General features: G+C 41.0%; 1 long non-coding RNA gene across 2 annotated transcripts in view; it reads right to left on the bottom strand.

Moving 5' to 3' along the window:
* The window catches only part of LOC138761853 (uncharacterized), a 49,031-nt gene that overhangs the window by 16,085 nt on the left and 11,714 nt on the right, over positions 1-21,232 (bottom strand). Inside the window, exon 1 of one of the 2 annotated variants that reach the window (XR_011356543.1) lies at positions 10,485-10,565. The exons of the other annotated variant lie outside the window; for it this stretch is intronic. This is a non-coding gene — a long non-coding RNA (uncharacterized lncRNA). Of the gene's footprint in view, positions 1-10,484; positions 10,566-21,232 lie in introns of those variants that run through there. 2 annotated transcript variants of the gene reach the window in all.

The raw sequence follows: 21,232 nt of genomic DNA, 5'->3' as shown, positions 1-21,232 counted from the left end.
TATATGAATGCTGTTATTTTGGGATTGGCTGATAAACCACAATTGGCATTTTTGTGGTTAGGGTTAGCGGTTGCAAGAAAGTGCATAGCGATAACTTGGAAAAATGATGTGGAATTGAATATACAAAGATGGCATAATGAACTGCAATTGTGTTCATATTTGGAAAAAATAACTTATAATTTGTGAAATAATTATTGTTTTTTTGTTAAAATGTGAGGTTTATATTTGGATTGTATGGCTATTAATCTTAAATAAAAGTTATGTAAAGAGTTGGCATGTCGATTAATTAATTTTAAATGAATAATTTTTTAAGGCTCTGAGGGGTGGGGGAGGAAGTTAAGATGATGTAGTTAGTAGAGGGAGGGAGGGAGTGGGGGATATTGCCATCATTACCATTATTTTTTTATATATACTTTTCTTTCTTTATATATATGTATATATCGGTGTTTGTATCTTGTATTTTCTTATTTTGTAATATTTTGCAAAATTCTTAAATAAAATTTTCAAAAAAAAAGAACTGGTCCAGTTAACTCTTTATTGGACACCAAGTTCACATGAGAGAACCCTTACTGCTTTCAACCCTGAAAACAGTCTCCAGAGGTCTCTATTCAAGAAAGGGATTCATCAACTTTTATACACTCGAAAACAAGTTGAATTAAAAGATTACATCATTATTCTACATACAAGGTAAATTACCATTACATACAAGGTAAATCAGACCCCTTGTAGTCCCCTCCCCTGTATCCCTGTATCAAGGTTGAACAATAAGAACACCAAGTTACATTTACTCCACATAATGTCGGTTTCTTTTCTTGATTCTCCTCCTGTTCAGGCTGTTTCTCCAGTTTTTTTTACTTTCTCCTTCTGTCCCGAAAAGCTTCAGTATCCCCACCTCCTGCCCTCTCTTTCGTTCTCATATTTCAGATTTATCTTTAGGTTCATAATGTTTTTGTCAAAGGTACCTTCCTTTGGCCATTTTGTTAACAATTTTTTCATTCTCTTTTCCCATTTTTCAGATTTTTTATGATATAATTTTTAGATACTGGGAATTTTTCACTTAATATTTCAATTGTAGTTGCTTTATTCATTGCACAATTTTGTTCTTTTTTTTCTATTTTTTTATATTTAAAAAAACATAATATTTGCGCACACTCGTCCGCCCCCCCCCCATCCAGCCAATTGCAGAGCCTCTCGCTCTGCACTATTTTGCTCAACACACTTCATCAATTAGTCCAGTTGCGATCTTTGTTTCCGTCCTGTCCACTCTTGTAGTCACTGTGTTATATTTAATGCTACTTCTACTTTTTCCAGAACACTTTGTGGTTTTAAATTGACCAATTGATCCCAATTTTACCTAACTTGCCTGTTTTGCCCATGCAGACCCCTACTCACTTAGGGTGGTATCCGCACAATGCCTGGTCCATTCAGATCCCTACACATTTAGGTCTGTATCCACAAGGACTCACCAACACTACGTGTAATTTTTCCTTTAATCAAACTCTACCCCTTATGACTACTCACCCCACTGTGTAGTTTTCCTGGTCAATTTGTTAGCAGATTATTTGGATTGGAGAGACTCTCTGACTGTCATTTGGCACTTCTGTGTCCCCGGAGACCTCCCGTTTCCAACAGATTTTGTCCAAATTTAAAGCAAAAACCATTTACACTTTTTGCTGTTGGCCACCCTTTATCTGTTGGTTCTGAGAAGATTCCCAAGGGGCTGGGAAGCGCTCTTGACCAGCCACCTCTTTTCTGACAAGTCTCTTTCCAACTCTGCTTGCTGCACCAAATTCTGTTGTGCCTTTTTGATGTCCAAAATTTAGTCAGGAAATGCAGAGAATTCTTCAGAAAAGTTTAAGCCTTTATTTTGTCTCAAATTCAAAGCCTGGACTCTGAAATGCCTGTTGCTATGTGACACTGCCCTTTTTTTAATATTATAGTCCTGAATTAATCACATTTCTGGACTCAATCATGCATACCCTCCCATCTTAAAAGGACGTCAACCCTTGGCTCGCCACCATTTTCATTATTCTCCACCCATTAATCTAGAACCATGTGTTTCATCATATCCAGCCACCTGCTGCCTTCTATTCTTTATTGTGGCCTTGTGTCGTAAATACATAATGAATTATTACTTTTGTAACATAGTGTGTGTAAATATTTCCATAGTGATGGGTGGTAATTCATGTGGTAAATTTTCCATATATACAGGACATGAAAAAACTACAGAGTTGTGAACTCAGCCAGCGCCATCACGGGGATCAGTCTCCACTCCGTCAAGGACATCTACAAGAGGTGGAGTCTTAAGAAAGTAGCCTTTATCCTCAAGGACACTCCACACCCACGCTATGCCCTCTTCACACTGCGACCATCGGGAAGGATGTACAGGAGCTGGAGGACAAGCACACTGTGGCGGGCACAAGGAGAGCTTCTGTCCATTCAGAAATTTGATGGCAGAGGGAAAATGAACCACACTCTCTTATTTTTACACTAATTAAAATAAATTTAATTGTAATTTTATTGCAATATTTGCACTGTAACACAGCTGGAAAACAATGAATTTCATGATTGTACTGACAATAACCACACCAGCAGTGCGAGTATCAGACAGCTTTAATAAACTAATATGTACACTAAGAGGTCTTGTCTCTCTGCAAGACAAACCTGGAAGGCTAGACTGTAGCTCCGGACTGCTTTATATACAAGGCCACCGGGTTGACCCCTGGTGACCGAGTGGTGTAATTACATATCACCACAAAGACAATATTCATGACAATAAATTCTGATTCTGTTTTCTACCTTGTGGTGAAGATCAATAGGTGGTGGACATCAGTATAGTTTTCTATCTTGTGGTGGACATCAGTAGGTGGTGGACATCAGTATAGTTTTCTACCTTGTGGTGAACATCAGTAGGTGGTGGACATCAGTATAGTTTTCTACCTTGTGGTGAACATCAGTAGGTGGTGGACATCAGTATAGTATACCTTGTGGTGGACATCAGTATAGTTTTCTACCTTGTGGTGGACATCAGTATAGTTTTCTACCTTGTAGTGGACATCAGTAGGCTTTCCATTCCGTTCACAGAAAGGAACAGATATGGCTCTTTAGCAGTATATTTTGCACTGCTTTCACAAATAACTAGATGTGTTCAAATTTTAAAATACCCACATTATAATTACTACTCAAAACAAAAAGATCATATAAATTTCAAGATACATGTGTACAGTAAACAAGATGCAAAACAACATTATTAATACTCAATGACTGCAATTGAAACAGCATGGAAATGGCAGCACTACCAGAACTGCTATAATGGCAGTGCTGCCATGGATGCGGGCCTAGGAGAGTGGGGAGCGGAGACACAGCATTGCTCCACAAGGTCCTACTGACTGGTCCAAATACCAACAGCTCCATAAAGGCTTTAAATGGCCTGTTAAAGAACCTGATGGTATTTGTTTGTAAAATACTGCAACCACAGGATCTGTTCCCAAGATGGCAGAAACTGGGCAGCGTACCACAGGGATTACAGACTCCAGAGAAGCAGTGGACTAGCGCAGGAGACCAGAATCGGAGATAATACCCCCTGTGGGGAAGGAGAAGCATAGGATACAACTCTACAGGATGGTGACTATGGCAGTGGACCAGCAAGGGGCTCAGTGGCTGAAGGACCAACACAGCCTTTGGGCTGTTGGCAACTTGTGTTTGAAGGACCCTTCTACCCACCCAGGGAGTTCATAGCCTCGCTGATTACTGTAGTTAATGTTCTGCCTTTGGCTCATGAGGATGTTGCAATGAAGGAGCTATATGGAAAAACAGATGTCACACCCTGAGAATGCCATTACTGTAGTTGGTGAATTCAACCATGCCAGCCTGAAAGCAGTTCTATCAGAGTTTCAATAGCATGTCAACTTCACCACCAGAGGGAAGAACACACTAGATTGGGTGTACATCAACATTTCTGGTTCGTACAAGGCCGCTCCTCGCCCTCATCTTGTGGATACTCTGACCATAGATCAGTCCAACTAATCCCAGCATACAGACCACTGGCAAAAAGAATGAAGCTAGTTCACAGGGCGATCAGGATGTGGCCGGGGGTTGGGGGGAGGGTTAGGTCCCCACAGAGACACTATAGGACTGCTTTGAGTCTATAGACTGGAGCAGTTTCAGAAAGGTGGCAACCTACAACAGTCATGTAAACATGAAGAGCTCAGTGACTGGCTACATCAGAAAGTGATTGAGGATGTCATCGAGATCAAATGTTTCACAACCAGGACTAATCAAAAACCATGGTTGGATGAAGAGCTCCAGGCACTTCTCAGAGCTCATGATATTGCTTTCAGGACAGGAGACAAGTTGGTACTAAGATCAGCCAGGGCAGAAGTCTCTGGTGCAATCCAAAAGGCAAAGTGTAGGTACATAAAGAAAATTCACATCAGGATCAGTGCCAGAAAGTAAGTTAGAAGGGGACATTAGTGAGTTAGAGGGGTGGGGTTCATTCAGCTGGGAGGAGTGGTGCTGGCAGGATCAATTATTGACTGGGGAGGGGGGTTTGGTTGCAGGCACCTGCTTGTCATTAATGCCATCCACCCCTCCAATGTGGGACACAAACATGCTCTTTTTATTGCGTCAAGCGTAACTATATGCTACTGACGCATGACACATACTAGTGACTCAGCTGGGGGCAGGTGGGGTGTCACTAACGTGTGTCAACCTAGACACTACTAACGTGGGAGGGAGTGGGAATGGGTCTGATGGCCAGGAATGGCCGTGTCTATATTGAAGGGGGAACAGCACCTCATTTGGGAAGGCAATGCCCATGAATGCCCCCCTTTGGCGTCAACCCTGATTCACAGTCAGCTGTGTGACACTGGCAACATGAGACACATGTGTCAAGAGATCAAAACTATACAGACCACAGATGACCTTGCAAGTCAAAGACAATGACACCTCTCTTCTGGACAGATGAACAAATTCTATGCATGGGTTCGACGAGAAAAACAGGTTAATGACAAAAAAAGCTCCATGTCCCCCTGATGAACAGGTCCTCTGCATAATCGTGGCCAAGGTGAGAAGAACCCTATCCAAGTTGAACCTGCACAATGCAGTGGGATCAGACAATGTACCTGGTCAGCTACAGAAGGACTGCATACACCAAATAATGGAGGTTCTTACAGACATCTCTGGAGCAGTTCATCATCCCCATGGCTTTCAAGACAGATGTCATCATCCTTGTATCAAAAATGGCGACAGTAACAAATCTCAATGACTACCGCCCTGTGTCACTGACCTCCACAATTACAAAATGCTTTGAGTGTCTGGTGATGGAATGCAAAGTGGACCTCTCAGAGATGCTGGAACCATTTCAATTCACCTACAGATCTGTTCCCCAAATGATGCTATAGGCTTGTCCTTCCACACTGTCCTGACCCACTTGGAAAACGACGCCTCATATGCCAGGCTGCCATTTATCAACCTCAGCTCAGAGTTTAACATGATCATTCCCACAGACTGGTGGAGAAGCTGCCTCACTGGGAATAAAAATCCCTCTCTGTAACTGGATTCTGGTGTTCCGAACATAAAGACCACAATCAGTCTGGGTCGGTGGCAGAATGTCAATTGCTGGAGGGATTGTCTGAGCAGTTTGTCAGGGCTGTGTGTTCAGCCTGCTCCTGTTCACATTACTAACCCATGACTCCATCGCCAGATCCAGATCCAACAGAGTAGAGAGAACTAAGTTCCTTGGAGTCCACTTAACTAGTGAGTTATCTTGAACACATAACATCTCCTCACTTGTCAGGAAGGTACAACAGCAATGCACTTTCTGGAAAGACTGAGCAGGGCAAGGCTACTGGTCACCATTATGTCAACTTTATTCAGGAGGTCTATAGAAAGTGTCCTGGCCGGCTGCATCACACTGTGGTATGGTTCCTGTAGAGCATTAGATTGAAAGTCAATTCACAAGTCAATAAGAATGACAGAGAGGATTACTGGGGTCTCCCTCCCCCTAATCGACGTGATGTACCGGAATCATTGTCTAAAGAGGGCTCACAAAATCATTAAGGACCCCTAACAACCAGCACGTAGCATCTTCCAGCCACTCCCATTGGTAAAGAGATACAGGAGTATCAGAGCCAGAACCACCAGATTGAGGAACAGCTTCTTCCCACGGGCAGTGAGAGTGCTGAATGACTGACAAACTGCTCAGATAATCCCTCCAGCAATTGACTATTATTCAGCAATATTTATTATTTTTATTTATGTACTGCATATAAATCACTTGTAAATATGTGTGCTAATCTTCATGTTCATTTGCATGTTTTACACCAAGACTGAAGACTGCTGTTTCGTCGAGTTGTACTTTATAATTTTTTTTAAACTTTATTTATTTGTTCAAAAAACAAATAATATATGATGTATACAGCAATTAAACATGAACATTTTTTAAAATATATATATATAGAAAAAAAGAAAAAAGAAAAGAACTCCTCTTCAGCCAACTCTCCTAAGGAGAGCCATAAAAAAGAAAAAAGAAAGAATATTTAAAAAAAATTAAATATACATATTAAAATCTAATCAATATAAATTGAAATGTAAATATTCCGAGTATAACAGCCACTTATTAATAAAAAAATTATAATTATCATGTGAAACATACATAATTTTTTCCATTATTAAACAATATTTCATCTCATTATGCCATCTATTAATATCAATCATATTTGTATCTTTCCATGTACTAGCAATACATTTCTTCGCTACCGATAAAGCTAAATATACAAAAGCAAGCTGGAACTTATCTAATCCAAAACCTTTCAAAGATTGCAAACTACCCAATAAAAATCTTCTTCTTTGGCTTGGCTTCGCGGACCAAGATTTATGGAGGGGGTAAAAAGTCCACGTCAGCTGCAGGCTCGTTTGTGGCTGACAAGTCCGATGCGGGACAGGCAGACACGATTGCAGCGGTTGCAAGGGAAAATTGGTTGGTTGGGGTTGGGTGTTGGGTTTTTCCTCCTTTGCCTTTTGTCAGTGAGGTGGGCTCTGCGGTCTTCTTCAAAGGAGGTTGCTGCCCGCCAAACTGTGAGGCGCCAAGATGCACGGTTTGAGGCGTTATCAGCCCACTGGCGGTGGTCAATGTGGCAGGCACCAAGAGATTTCTTTAGGCAGTCCTTGTGCCTCTTCTTTGGTGCACCTCTGTCTCGGTGGCCAGTGGAGAGCTCGCCATATAACACGATCTTGGGAAGGCGATGGTCCTCCATTCTGGAGACGTGACCCATCCAGCGCAGCTGGATCTTCAGCAGCGTGGACTCCAATAAAAATACTGTTGGATCTAAAACTATTTTAATCTTATGCAGATATTCTAAAAACGATTGAATTTTCTTCCAAATAGATTGTATATGTATACATAACCAAACAGCATGAAAAAAAGTTCCAACCGTATCACCACATCTAAAACACAAATCTGATTCATTAAAACCATATTTTTTTAATTTTTCAGGTGTCAAATATAATTGATGTAAAAAGTTGTAATTAATCATTGCATAATGTGCATTTATCAATCTAGTTACACTATCATAACAGGTATCTAACCAATCCTCTTCAGAAAAAATAAAACCAATATCCACTTCCCATTTAATTTTAGATCTATCCCAACCCTTTTTATCCATACCATCCTGTAATATTTGATACATAAATGAAATATAACCCTTCTCTGGTACCTTCATTTGAATTTGAAAAGTCTCAAATTTAGTCATTTTAGGTAAAATCATATCTCTACCAAACATACATTTTACCAAAGACCAAATTTGATAATAAAGAAATAAAGAATTCTTATCAATACCAAAATCTTCCCTCATCTGATTAAAAGATAAAAACTTACCCTCTTTAAAACAATCTCTCAAACTTTTCACACCTTTAAATCTCCAATGCAATAAACTTTGATTATGTATTGAAAAAGAAATAAGTTGATTATTATACAATGGAGTCAAAGCCAATAATTTACCCCTAGAACCTATTTTATTTTTCTTTATCCATAACTTCATTAAATGTTTAAGTATTGGCACATTATATTGTTGTAACAAATTCATATTCCACCTCTTTACAATTGTATAATAATAAATTTGAATTTGTGGTTGAAGAACCCACACAGGCTGCAGGCTGCTGGAGACTCACTCATGGGAACCAGGTATCAGATCCAGGATTTCAGAGGGTACTGAGAGCAAGAAGGGCTCTCAAAGAACCTCAAGCGCTTCAGACTTCCTGATCACATCGGAGGTTTGACCCGAAGAACGGGTTGTGGCTGCTGGAGCACAGGAAGCGAATCCACATGCCTTAGTATATCTCAGGCACTTTCATTTGCTTCTCCTTCTATTTTTCCAGAGTGGCAGGTGATGCTCATGGTGATTCTTCATTTGTTTTATGACAGACAAAGGTTGAAGTATATTATGTATATTACATTTATAACATTTAATTATGTGCCAATAAAAGAAACCTTTGAATCTTTAAAAGCTGTCAAGACTCTTTGACTTTGTTTTAATTCTAGCAATGTACTTGCTATATGAACAGACAAGACAGAATCTTCAAATTTGTGGACTCAATCAGTCCATCCCTTCACTTCACGTGGATCTGCGGAAGTCATCTACTGTATCTGGTGCTCCCATTGTGGCCCTCTCTACATTGGATAGACTGGATGCAGACTGGGAGATCGCTTTGGTGAGCACCTTGGCTCACAGGGATCTACCAGTGGCCAACCACTTTAAATCTATGCTCCATTCCTGCACCAATGTCTGTCCATGGACTCATGCACTGCCAGAACAACCAGTAAATTGGAGAGCAACACCTAATATTCTTGCTGGGCACTCTCCAACCAGATAGCAATGACATCAACTTCTCCAGTTTCTGCTAGGCCGCTCCCAGTTCTCCCTCTCTTCCCCATTCCTCTGTCTCTTTTCCTCCAGTTCTCCACCCCCTTCCCTCTCCATTCACAAAGACATGCCCCTCTCCTGTTTGCTGTTGTGCCCTTTCTCCGTCATCCACCTATTGCCTCTTGCCTGTGGGCTTGTGCTGCTTCCCCTACCCCTCCCCCCTCTGATGTCTCCCTAGATTTTGCTCAAACCTTGATGGCTCATGCCTGAAATGTTAGTTATGTATCTATTTTTGCTACATAAAATACGCCATTTGACCTGCTGAGTTTCTCCACCATTGTTTTCACTTCAATCACAGTGTATGCAGACTTTAATGTTTTATTCCTCTCTTCGCTTCAAATTCACGCCAGTTTTAAAAACATCAAGATCTCTGACAATATTCAATTATTTTATGCAAGCATCCTTAAAAATTGTTCCATTGGAATATGTTAGATCAATTCCAGAAATTAGATAAATTAATTTGCTGCTTTAATAAAAATAGTAAAGTAAATGATAAATTGTGAAGCTGCACCGCCATACATCTTACTCCCATCTGTGTTCATTCCGAACAAGCAAACATTCCACCAGTATTTCTGGCAATACATCTAAAGACTGAGGTCATGTGTGTGGTGTGGAAACGAAACATTGATTCAAGCAAAATATGTATTGGTGTGGTTCATGTGGATCTTATGCCAACGAGGCAAACTTAAAACAGAGAAATGGACCAGAATATAGATATGCATCATTTCCAGTAAAGAAAGCAACTACATTTCCCTTGTGCCAGTCAAAAGCCCAAGACACTGCAAAGCTCCTTCCAACCACGTAAGTGTTTGTCAAGTGTAATCACCATTGGGAAGTCAGAAATACAACTGGTAGTTTACTCTCAGAAAACTCTCATAAAGGGTCATGATGTAGCAGGCTGTTTGTTTATGACACTTAACAATCTGTTTTATTTCTGTTGGTCCAGTGATACATTTTGACCATGGCACCAGCACTGTACTGTTTCAAATAGTGTAATGGGATCTTTATCCATCAAAATGATGGGCCAAACAAGGCCTTGGTTTAACACAGTGGTTTTTAAACTGTCCCCTAAACTCACATTCCTCCTTAAGTATTCCCTATGCCATGTGCTCTGTGATTAGTAAGGGATTGCTTAAAGTACTTTGTGAATGGGAAGGGAAAGTTGAGAATCATTGCTCTAGACCCAATTGTTACTGAAATATTTTGCTTGACAAAAATTGTCATTGGCCCATTTCCTTTGGAATTATGAAACTGTGCACATAACGAGTCAATTCGGTAGGATTAAAACAGCGGTTTTCAAACTTTTTCTTTCAAATCACATACCACCTTAAGCAATCCCTTACCAATCACAGAGCATTTATAGCATAGGGAATGTAAGTTCAGGGGGACAGTTTGAAAACCACTAGCATCTCATCTCAAATTTGACAATTGACAATCTGCTTATGGTGAACAGGAATGTCAGCCTTGATCAACTGCTAGAGTGATCCACAATCTCTAGGCTTTTTCCACTGTTGGCCTCCGCATAGAGACCAGCTAAAAGTCAAACAAAAAGATATTTCTTACCTTTTCATGCAGCCCCAGAAAAGCCTGCTCTGATGTCCCCTTTCAATCTGGAGCTGCTGGGGCAGTGATGTGGCTTTGAGGAGGCGTGGTTACTGGTGATATGACACCATACATACACACTGAGCAATAGCCGACTTCATTACCCCAAATCCCCCACTCAGCTGAAACCGCTCAGCATTTCCCAAAATGGTTCCAGCTGTGCGGGAGATTATGAGTTGGGTAGATGGCAATTGCTCTGCTGTGTATTGAGCCACTGGCACCATCAAGTGGCCCCGAAGGCCAAAGCAGCGCAGTGAAGTGCCAGAAGCCAGAGCGACCAGTGGAGATGTCACAGCCCGCCATGGCCACCCCTGCCCTGATGGTGCCCACTGGCCATCCCTGCCCTCATGGAATGAGAGGGGTGAGTGAGTGGGAAAGAGAAAAGTGGGATGGATCACAGGCTGATGGTGTCCCATGATGTCATCAGCCCACCCCTAGCCAGCTGCTTGCAGAGGCATTACATTCTTCCTAGGCGGCAAAGCTCAGCACTCCGCCGCTGACCCTTCACCCGAGAGGGATTGGAGCCGGCACTTTAGAGCCAGTTGGGGTGCATTCATAGAGGCAAGTCTCCTAATGTAAGGGCTGAGTATCTCCACTTTTATACTCAAACTTTTTTACTGCTTGAAAGGGCCTTTTGACTCAATCACGAGCCCGACCATTTAAGTCAGGGCTGACATTTGCAATGGAAAGGACCACAATATTTATCAGATCCAATGCCATGTTTGATTGTTGTCTCCGCTCCATCCTCAACATTCATTGGAGCGACTTCATCCCTAACATCGAAGTACTCGAGATGGCAGAGGTCGACAGCATCGAGTCCACGCTGCTGAAGATCCAGCTGCGCTGGGTGGGTCACGTCTCCAGAATGGAGGACCATCGCCTTCCCAAGATCATGTTATATGGCGAGCTCTCCACTGGCCACCGTGACAGAGGTGCACCAAAGAAGAGGTACAAGGACTGCCTAAAGAAATCTCTTGGTGCCTGCCACATTGACCATCGCCAGTGGGCTGATATCGCCACAAACCGTGCATCTTGGCGCCTCACAGTTCGGCGGGCAGCAACCTCCTTTGAAGAAGACCGCAGAGCCCACCTCACTGACAAAAGACAAAGGAGAAAAAACCCAACACCAACCCCAACCAACCAATTTTCCCCTGCAACCGCTGCAACCGTGTCTGCCTGTCCCACATCGGACTTGTCAGCCACAAACGAGCCTGCAGCTGACGTGGACATTTACCCCCTCCATAAATCTTCATCCGCGAAGCCAAGCCAAAGATAATTGATTGTATCAAAAGAGTTTTAAACTTGTCACTTTTTTCACAAAATAAATATATGCTCCCCTTAAATATTATCAAGCAAGTGAAACCTTTAATGTTTTTGGCTATGTATAATAAATGTAATAAAAATTGATATGTGAGCCTGATGTTAATGCAGACATACATATTATAGCCATCTTACAACATTACTATAAAAAAATAAAATAAAAATAATGACAGCAATAATATTGCACAGAAAGTAAGTCAGTGTCTTTGGTTCATTGATTATTCAGGAATCTGACAGCAGCAGGGAAGAAGGGAACCACTTCTTGTAGATGCCCTCAATGGAGTGAAGACTGGTGCCCATGATGTCGCAGACTAAGTTAACAACCCTGGAGTTTTTTTGTGTCTTGAGCCTTGGCACTTCCATACCAGACAGTGATGTTTTCGAGAGTCTTTGGTGACATACTGAATCTCCTCTAACTCCTCACAAATTAGAGCCACTGGCGAGTCTTCTTCATGATTGCATCAACATGGAGGCTCCAGGACAGATCCTCAGAGATATTGACACCCATGAATTTGAAAATAATTTTAAAACATTAATGCAGGACCATTCATGTCCAGGACATTCCAAACCACTTAAAATTCAATTAATTACACCTAAAGAGGAACTTGCAATGCACTATCAATAGAATTAACTTGCACTCACTTACAGATTAAAGACTAGAAAGAGGATCCTAGTCGACAGTGGAAAATTCTCAACAAGCTGACGTGTAGTTTCTTAAACTCTGACATTTAATGCATTGTTCTGAAAGAAAACTAATTATCACCATTACATCTTCATCCAAACTATAAGGGCTCAGCCTGTGACAATTCACATCTGTGAATAAATCTTTGAGAATTCCATCTTCTCAATGAAGAGCAAACAATTTTTTTGAACCAGGGCTCATTGATTTTACATGAAGAAAGCCATTGAACAAAATAAGGATAAAAATTCAAAAGGTAACAATTTAGTTATAGGTAGTCCTCAATTTACGACTGTAATTGGGACTGAAGGATTGTTTGTAACTTGGATCGGTCGCAAGTCAGATTCGCAAGTTTTAACGTGGTATTAAAGTAATTTTTTTTTAAAAATCAACAAATAATTTTTTGATGAAGAATCTCAGCATATGTGCAGTATTTTTTTAAATTTTGGGCATATGTCCAGGTGGATGTAACTCACGTAGGTCGTAAGTTGAGGACTATCTGTATTTGAATGGTTTTTGTGGTATGCCTTTGTTATGATGTATCAAATTAGCCTCAAAGAGAATGTTTAGGCAGAATGCAATTTGATGGTCTGTCACTTTTTAACAACATTGAGAAGCTACATTATAAAATTCAATCTAAACAGTTTCTACTCATTCTATTCAGTTGAAACTCATTTTCTACTGCTCAATGTGTTGTATCTTAGTGAATTTTTATACATTATTTTAATTGGCATAATAGTGTCAAGTTCTTTTGTAACTTATGCAAGCACCTAAAGGAAGGGTCTGCATTCTTACACGTATTATTCTAGTATTTCATCTGCACCGCACAGAAAAGATTGCTATGAAAATTCCTTTAATGAGGCATTATGTATAATTTTCTGGATGTCTTAATTCCAATCAGCAAAACTGAATACTTATTTTGCTGTAAGATTTTCTTCCTTCCTGTGAAGTTTTTCCAGTATTCATCTCACCCAAAGAAGAGCCACAGTAAGTGTAACTTCCAATGTTTGGCAGCAGATAGATTTGCAAACATTTTCTTTTACCGCTAGAGGAGAAAGAGCTTTTATTGACATTGAATACTCAACTTGAAAGTTATTTAGAGCCATCCACACAAACCTGCTTTCATTGGCAAAATGCTATACACCACACACTTGCAGGTCATTGCTGCTTGAATTTTCCTTACATCTTCAAACAATATATTGCAGTCAGCTGATTTACAATAGCAATTTGCACAGACATAACTGCTCCACGTGGATGATGTGGCATGCATTTGCCAAAGGAAACAACTATGCAGGAAGCAGACAAGAGCTCAACACATCAACACTTTCTTCATGGGCTTAATTGGGTCCTACACAGATATCTATGGTTCTTGAAGAAACAATGTCTATATCGTGATGAATTATGTTATATTTTATATTGTATATAGATATGTTTTTGGAAGATAGGTTGTGGGGTTTTTAGTTAGGTCACAAAAAGAAACAAACACTTCACAACACAGATCTCATTTAAAATGACAGAGCTCTGCAAAAGCTAGACAGTCAAGGCTCCCAGTTTCTTTGTAAAGACAGTGGAAACTGCTTTGCTGAAGGACTTCACAAATGGGTGTTAATTGGACTTGCTGTGGAGTAATGGATCATTGTTTTGGAAAGAAACAGATGAATGGACTGTCTGAATACAATTTGCTGTTTTAGGAAGGTCATGTGGTTTTGCAAGCAAAGAGGTTTTTTCTCTTAGTGTGACACACAGAGAGAGAGACACAGACAGCTGGTTTTCTGCAGTGGCTTTTGGAAGCTTGTTTGAAACCCCATTTTGGAAGGCGGGTTGTGAGTTCTGACTTCAACCTATTCTTTTTTTTTTGTAATTTTTTATTTATCACACTATGAACCATATCAACCAAAATATGTAGATATTTCTCTTTAAATATAAACAATGACATTTTCCCCCTTTTCTCCCTACTTCCCTCCCTACCCCCCTCCAAAAGCAATAAATATTAAGCACATAAAATATAATAAAACCATAAAACAACATCTTCAAACAAAGGAAAAGCAAACAAGAAAAATGTGTCATCTACTTTTGGACATTAAATCTAATCGTTTTTATCTTCTTATTATTTTAGGAGATGGAGGTCCAAGGCAAGCTCTTTCTGTTATGTTTTATGTATGGTTCCCAAATTTGTTCAAACAATGTTTTTTGGGTTTTTTTTAATTATATGTAATGACTTCAGCCTATTCAAAGCCCTTGTGGTCCATACAAGAAGAGATGGCTGGCTGTATGGTATTTCGCCTGAGATAAGAAAAACAGAAAAGGAACACTGTGGTGACCTGAAAGAAAGAGATTATTATCTGGAAAACCCTGATGGGGCAAGTTTCTTCATCAAGACACTTTAGTGGCTGATGGAAGTAAATCAGTTTGTATGTGTCCAACGAGCAATGAATCTCTCTCTGAAAACCGACAAGAACTTTCCTGAGCGGTAACCATTTACCTTTCAAGCACCAAAGCCTGGTGAAGATTCATAAATGTAAAATTCTGTGCACAGTATAAGAATTGCCTGATACCGATGAATTTGGAGGAGTGAGGTGAGATTGGACTGTGAATCAAATAACTTTTCTGAACTTACACACCTATTACATGCACGTGCGCTTAAAATTAGGAGGGGGTTAAGTTAATAGTAATAAGTTAAAGTTTGATCTTGTTTTTATATTTAAAGAAAATTAAAGTAATTTTTGTTTAAATAACCATTTATCTTGGTGAATTTCTGTTCCTGTTGGGTTTTGGGGTCATCTGGGCCCGTCACAATATAGACAATGGTTTCTCAAGATAATTATCTGTTACTGCATAACATCCCACATACAACCTTATGTTTGTACCAGTGCTGCTCTCACAGTGGAGCTCAAGGCCAGTCCATACTTGACCTAGTCTCAGGATCAATCTAGCCCAAACCTGATGCTCTTTCATGCTTCACAGTTTGCTGCATTAGGGAACTTATTCACTCCACAAAACCAGATTTCATTTACTTCTCCTTCATCCCACAGGCAGTGCTGATGCCCTTCAAGAGACTCCCTGGTATCTTCAATCAGTAGCACCTTTGCTGTTCCCAGGACAGTGTGTCAGGGTGACTAACAATTTCCCAACAGAAGACATGTTTAACCTTGCAATAGCAAATTGTCTGCCAATGTGCTAATAGCATCCCTTTACAAATGATGCTTGGCTTCGCAGACGAAGATTTATGGAGGGGGTAAAAAGTCCACGTCAGCTGCAGGCTCGTTTGTGGCTGACAAGTCCGATGCGGGACAGGCAGACACGATTGCAGCGGTTGCAGGGGAAAATTGGTTGGTTGGGGTTGGGTGTTGGGTTTTTCCTCCTTTGCCTTTTGTCAGTGAGGTGGGCTCTGCCGTCTTCTTCAAAGGAGGTTGCTGCCCGCCAAACTGTGAGGCACCAAGATGCACGGTTTGAGGCGTTATCAGCCCACTGGCGGTGGTCAATGTGGCAGGCACCAAGAGATTTCTTTAGGCAGTCCTTGTACCTTTTCTTTGGTGCACCTCTGTCACGGTGGCCAGTGGAGAGCTCGCCATATAACACGATCTTGGGAAGGCGATGGTCCTCCATTCTGGAGACGTGACCCATCCAGCGCAGCTGGATCTTCAGCAGCGTGGACTCGATGCTGTCGACCTCTGCCATCTCGAGTACTTCGACGTTAGGGGTGTAAGCGCTCCAATGGATGTTGAGGATGGAGCGGAGACAACGCTGGTGGAAGCGTTCTAGGAGCCGTAGGTGGTGCCGGTAGAGGACCCATGATTTGGAGCCGAACAGGTGTGTGGGTATGACAACGGCTCTGTATACGCTTATCTTTGTGAGGTTTTTCAGTTGGTTGTTTTTCCAGACTCTTTTGTGTAGTCTTCCAAAGGCGCTATTTGCCTTGGCGAGTCTGTTGTCTATCTCATTGTCTCCACTGGCCACCGTGACAGAGGTGCACCAAAGAAAAGGTACAAGGACTGCCTAAAGAAATCTCTTGGTGCCTGCCACATTGACCACCGCCAGTGGGCTGATAACGCCTCAAACCGTGCATCTTGGCGCCTCACAGTTTGGCGGGCAGCAACCTCCTTTGAAGAAGACGGCAGAGCCCACCTCACTGACAAAAGGCAAAGGAGGAAAAACCCAACACCCAACCCCAACCAACCAATTTTCCCCTGCAACCGCTGCAATCGTGTCTGCCTGTCCCGCATCGGACTTGTCAGCCACAAACGAGCCTGCAGCTGACGTGGACTTTTTACCCCCTCCATAAATCTTCGTCCGCGAAGCCAAGCCAAAGAAGAAGAAGAAGAAAGAACAAATGATGCAATGGCAACCATTGTCTCTGAAACCCCATTGAAAGAAGAGAACCTTCCTGCAGCCAAGGTTATCCATGAGCACAGAATAGTTCTTATCAGTGAACCTAGCACCCTGTTAACAGTCTCAGGAGTCATAGCAGCAGGCTTGAAATAGCTAGATTCTCGTAGATATAGCAGTATTCTGGTGTTGTCTGCACATGACTTTATAGGGTAGCGGAAGAGGTTTCAGATAGATGTTTAAGGACTGGCAAACTTGAGAAATTCAATCTGCTATTCCTGAAGTGAGTGGCAGTGATACACAAGAAATAGCACTCATGAATTCTACAGCTTTAAAGAGATTTTTGAGCATCCACAATAAGGCAATGATGCCTGAAAAAAAACAGCACAGCATATTTTCTAAGACAGAGTATTCAATGCACAGCATGCCTCCATTTATAACTCATGAGTTGCCATCATATTATTAGAGGGAAAAAATCTATAAAAGTGAAGTTAGTTAATAACAGATTTTATGATATACCCATAAATGGTATTAATTATATTCAATTTAGAGTAATATCATGCAAGTTAATTTTTCTTGCAAAAATGTCATATCTTTAACAAGATTGACATTCTACTGTCATATTTATTTGAAATAAGGCAATTTGGAGGTAACACAGCAAAACAAACCTTCTCTACTATGTGTGTTTCAGGATTTGTTTATACTAGCTGTAAGATTTGACTTCCTATGGTTTATGTACCATGACTGCCTCCTAGTGTAACATAAATACTGACAGTCAGAAAGAAATTTTAATCAACATGTTTCTCCCGCGCCCCCCCCACCCCTCCACCATCCCCCCCCCCCCACTACACAAATAAGGTTGCTCAAAGCTAAAATGGGTGGATACCAGTCCACAGCTCCATTCCTAGTGGATTTCCTCCTATCACAACCATGAATGTTTTTTCTTTAATGACAGCTGAGAAACCAAGTGACAGAACTAAGGTTTTGTATTTGAAAAGGTAAGATGATGCATCCTTTAAATCTAAAACATATCCTCACATTGATAGGAAGAACAGGATTTGAACAAAGTAGGTTTGGAGATTTGCAGTTGTTGAATTCCTCCTCCTACAATACCCATTGTCCTTTATCCTCCAACTGCACACCATCTATGCTACAGCCCCAAATGATCAATTCAGTGGTCACCATACAATGGAAAGCTTTGATAAAACTCTGCAACATTCCTGGGAAGTGGCAACATTGGAGCAGATGACTTCCTAAACTCCCCCATCATCCAATCTCTCTGTTGCCTTTTCAGCCACATTCCTGGAACATACCTGCAGGTTGCTTTCAACAATGAAACGGAAGTAAACTGAATAAAGGTGAAAGCAGGACACAGCAATTGAGCACTCAGGATTTTTTTTAAAAAGCAAAATCTTGCCATCGATTGCTGAGATCAAACATCTTGGGGAGAAACAATGGCATAGCTTCACAAATACTGTCTCAAAGTACCAGCGAACCAGCTTCAATCCTGACCTCCTGTGTCTGTGCAGTTTTCCTGACCTCCTGTTGTCTGTGTGGTCTTCCTATTTCTGCAAGCTTCCTCCAGATGTCCCAGTTTCTTCCAATGTCACAAAGATCTGCAGGTGGTAGGTTAATTGGCCACTGTAAAGTGCCCCTTTTGCGTAGGAGCTTGGTAGTAATGAGCTAATGAGCATAAGATTAACATATACAGTGTAAATGGTCAGCACAGGTTCATTGGGCCAAAGGACCTGTTCCCAACATGAATGATTCTAACTCTATCTGCTCAATTGCTTAAAAAAAAACAAATACTGAATAGAAACCAGCAATGGCTATTAATCTTGAAATGACAGAATATTCCCAGACAAAGCAAATTGACAAAATCAACCCATCTTATATGGCAATATATTGTACCTCTGGTGTGAAACAGATCAAGTGTAACTGCAGCACAGGCAACCCAATGGCTGGATGTAAGGAAGTTCATCCAATCATGCATCACTCTCAAAATCTATTTAATTAAAGTTTGTCGCACAGATTCACATCAGAAAGATCATGGAAAAACGTAAAAGTTTTCGGAAGATCAGGTATTAAATAAAATCACAAAAAGCAACATACCAAAAAATCCACAGATCTTTCTTCTAAGTAATACAAGAAGTAAAGAATTAGACCTCAAACTGGATGACGCACAAAAAAGATTTATTATGATAGCCTTAGCTGTAGCAAAAAAATGTATAATGTCAACTTGGAAATCAGAAGAGAGCCTAAGAGTACAGCAATGGTACATGGAAATGAATAAATGTATTCCACTGGAAAAAATAACATATAATTTAAAAAATAAAGTCACATTATTTGAACAAATTTGGGAACCGTACATGGAACACAACAGAAAGGGCCTACCGCAAATCTCCACCCCCTAAAATGACTGAATGAGTAGAAGACGAAATGAACTGACCCAGTGAGTAAAAGTAGATGACACAATTTTCTTGTTTATTTTCATGGTGTGATGACATTGTTTAATGGGTTTATTGTATTGTATATGTTGAACATTTAATGGGTTTGGAGGGGGTTGGGAAGGAGGGAGGGGGAGAAAGGGGAGAAAATTACACTGAGTATATTCAAGAGAGAAATGTTTGGGTGTATTTTGGTTAATATGGTTCATAGTGTGAAAATTTTTTTTTTAATTTAAAAAAAGAAAGATCATGGAAAAACGCAATGAAATGTAAAGAATAATCCATCAAGGTAGCACTGATCAAGTCCAGTCCAGTGGCTGCATGAAGGGAGTCAACTCAAAATTGAGTGTTATTTCATATATGTCCACATAAAGGGAGAATGCAGAATCATGATTTACAATGCAATAAGAGCAGATGTTGATGCAACGTGATGCCTTTGAGGAGATTTGGTATCTCACCAAAGACCCTGGCGAATTTCTACAAATGTACCATACAGAGCATTCTTACTCATTGCATCATTGTCTGGTGTGGAGGTGCCAATGCATAGGACATGAAAAGGCTGAAAAGAGTTGTGAACTCAGCCAGTGTCATCACGGCAATAATCTTCACTCCATTAAGAATATATACAAGAGGTGGTGTCTGAAGAAAGCAGCCTCTATCATAGACCCTCATCACCCAGACCATGCCATCTTCACAATGCAACCATCAAGGAGGTGGTACAGGAGTCTGAAGATAAACACCCAATGGTACAATAACAGCACTTCCCCTTTGTTAATTTTTTTTTTAATGTAATTTTACACCTGTGATCCTGCCACAAACAATGAATTTTGTGACACATGTTCAAGACAATAAATTCTGATTCTGATATCTTTTTTCAATAAATACATTGAATTGCAATAAGTACAAGAAGAAAAATACGAAAATCTGAAGACACCGGGGTTAAAGTGAAAACACAATGCTGGAAAAATTCAGCAGGTCCAACAGTGTACTTTTATAGCAAAGATAAAGGTACATAACCAATGCTTTGGGCTTGAGCCCTTCATCAAGGAATGGAAAAAATGTCAATAGGCCTTCGAACAAAAAGGTAAAATGGAGGGGTGGAGGGGGATGAGCATAGTCCCAAAGGCAGAAGGTAATAAGTGGAGAAGAAAGGGGTGGCACAGAAGTAAGCAGGGGGAGGAGGGTTGGCAAGGGTGAATAGAGAGGGAATGAGGTGGAGAGCTGAGGGAAAGAAGACAAGGGGAAGGGAAGGGAGGGAGAAAGGAGAGCAGGTTAGCAGAAACCAGAGAAGTTGATGCTAATGCCATCCAGTTGAATAGTGCCCAGGTGTTGTTCCTCCAATTTACAGGTAATCTTGGTGGGATAATACATGAGGCCATGGACAGACAAGTGAATATGGGAGTGGGACACAGAACTGACATGGTTGGCCACTGGGAGGTCCCTGCCACTGATGCAGACAGAATGAAGGTGCTCAGTGAAGCGATCTCCCAGTCTGTGCTCCGTCTCTCCAATGTAGAGAAGACTACAAAAGGAGTACCAGATGCAGTAGGTTACTCCTGTGGATACACAAGTGAAGCATTGCCTCACTTGAAAGGCCTTTTTGGGGCCCTGGACGGTGAGGGAGGAGGTATGAGCACAAGGGCGGCAACTCCTGCAGCTACAGGGGAAGGTGCCGGAGGGGCAAATGACAGGCAGGGATGAGTGCATGAGGGAGTCATGAAGGGAGTAATCCCAATAGAAGGCAGAGAGGGGAAGATATGTTTGGTAGTGGGGCAAATGAGCAGGAAATGGAGGAGATGCAGGTAAGGGCTGTGTTGATGGTGGTGGAGGGGAATCCACGTTTGTGGAAGAAGGCAGACATTTTAGATCTAGATTAGAAGACTGACCTCATCTTGTGAACAAATGTGGCAGAGATGGAGAAACTGCAAAAAGGGAAT

Source organism: Narcine bancroftii, chromosome 4 (genome assembly GCF_036971445.1).
Source record: "Narcine bancroftii isolate sNarBan1 chromosome 4, sNarBan1.hap1, whole genome shotgun sequence".
NCBI classification, from domain to species: domain Eukaryota; kingdom Metazoa; phylum Chordata; class Chondrichthyes; order Torpediniformes; family Narcinidae; genus Narcine; species Narcine bancroftii.
Note: the sequence above shows the minus strand (reverse complement) of the source record. Positions and strands in the feature narration are given on the sequence as shown.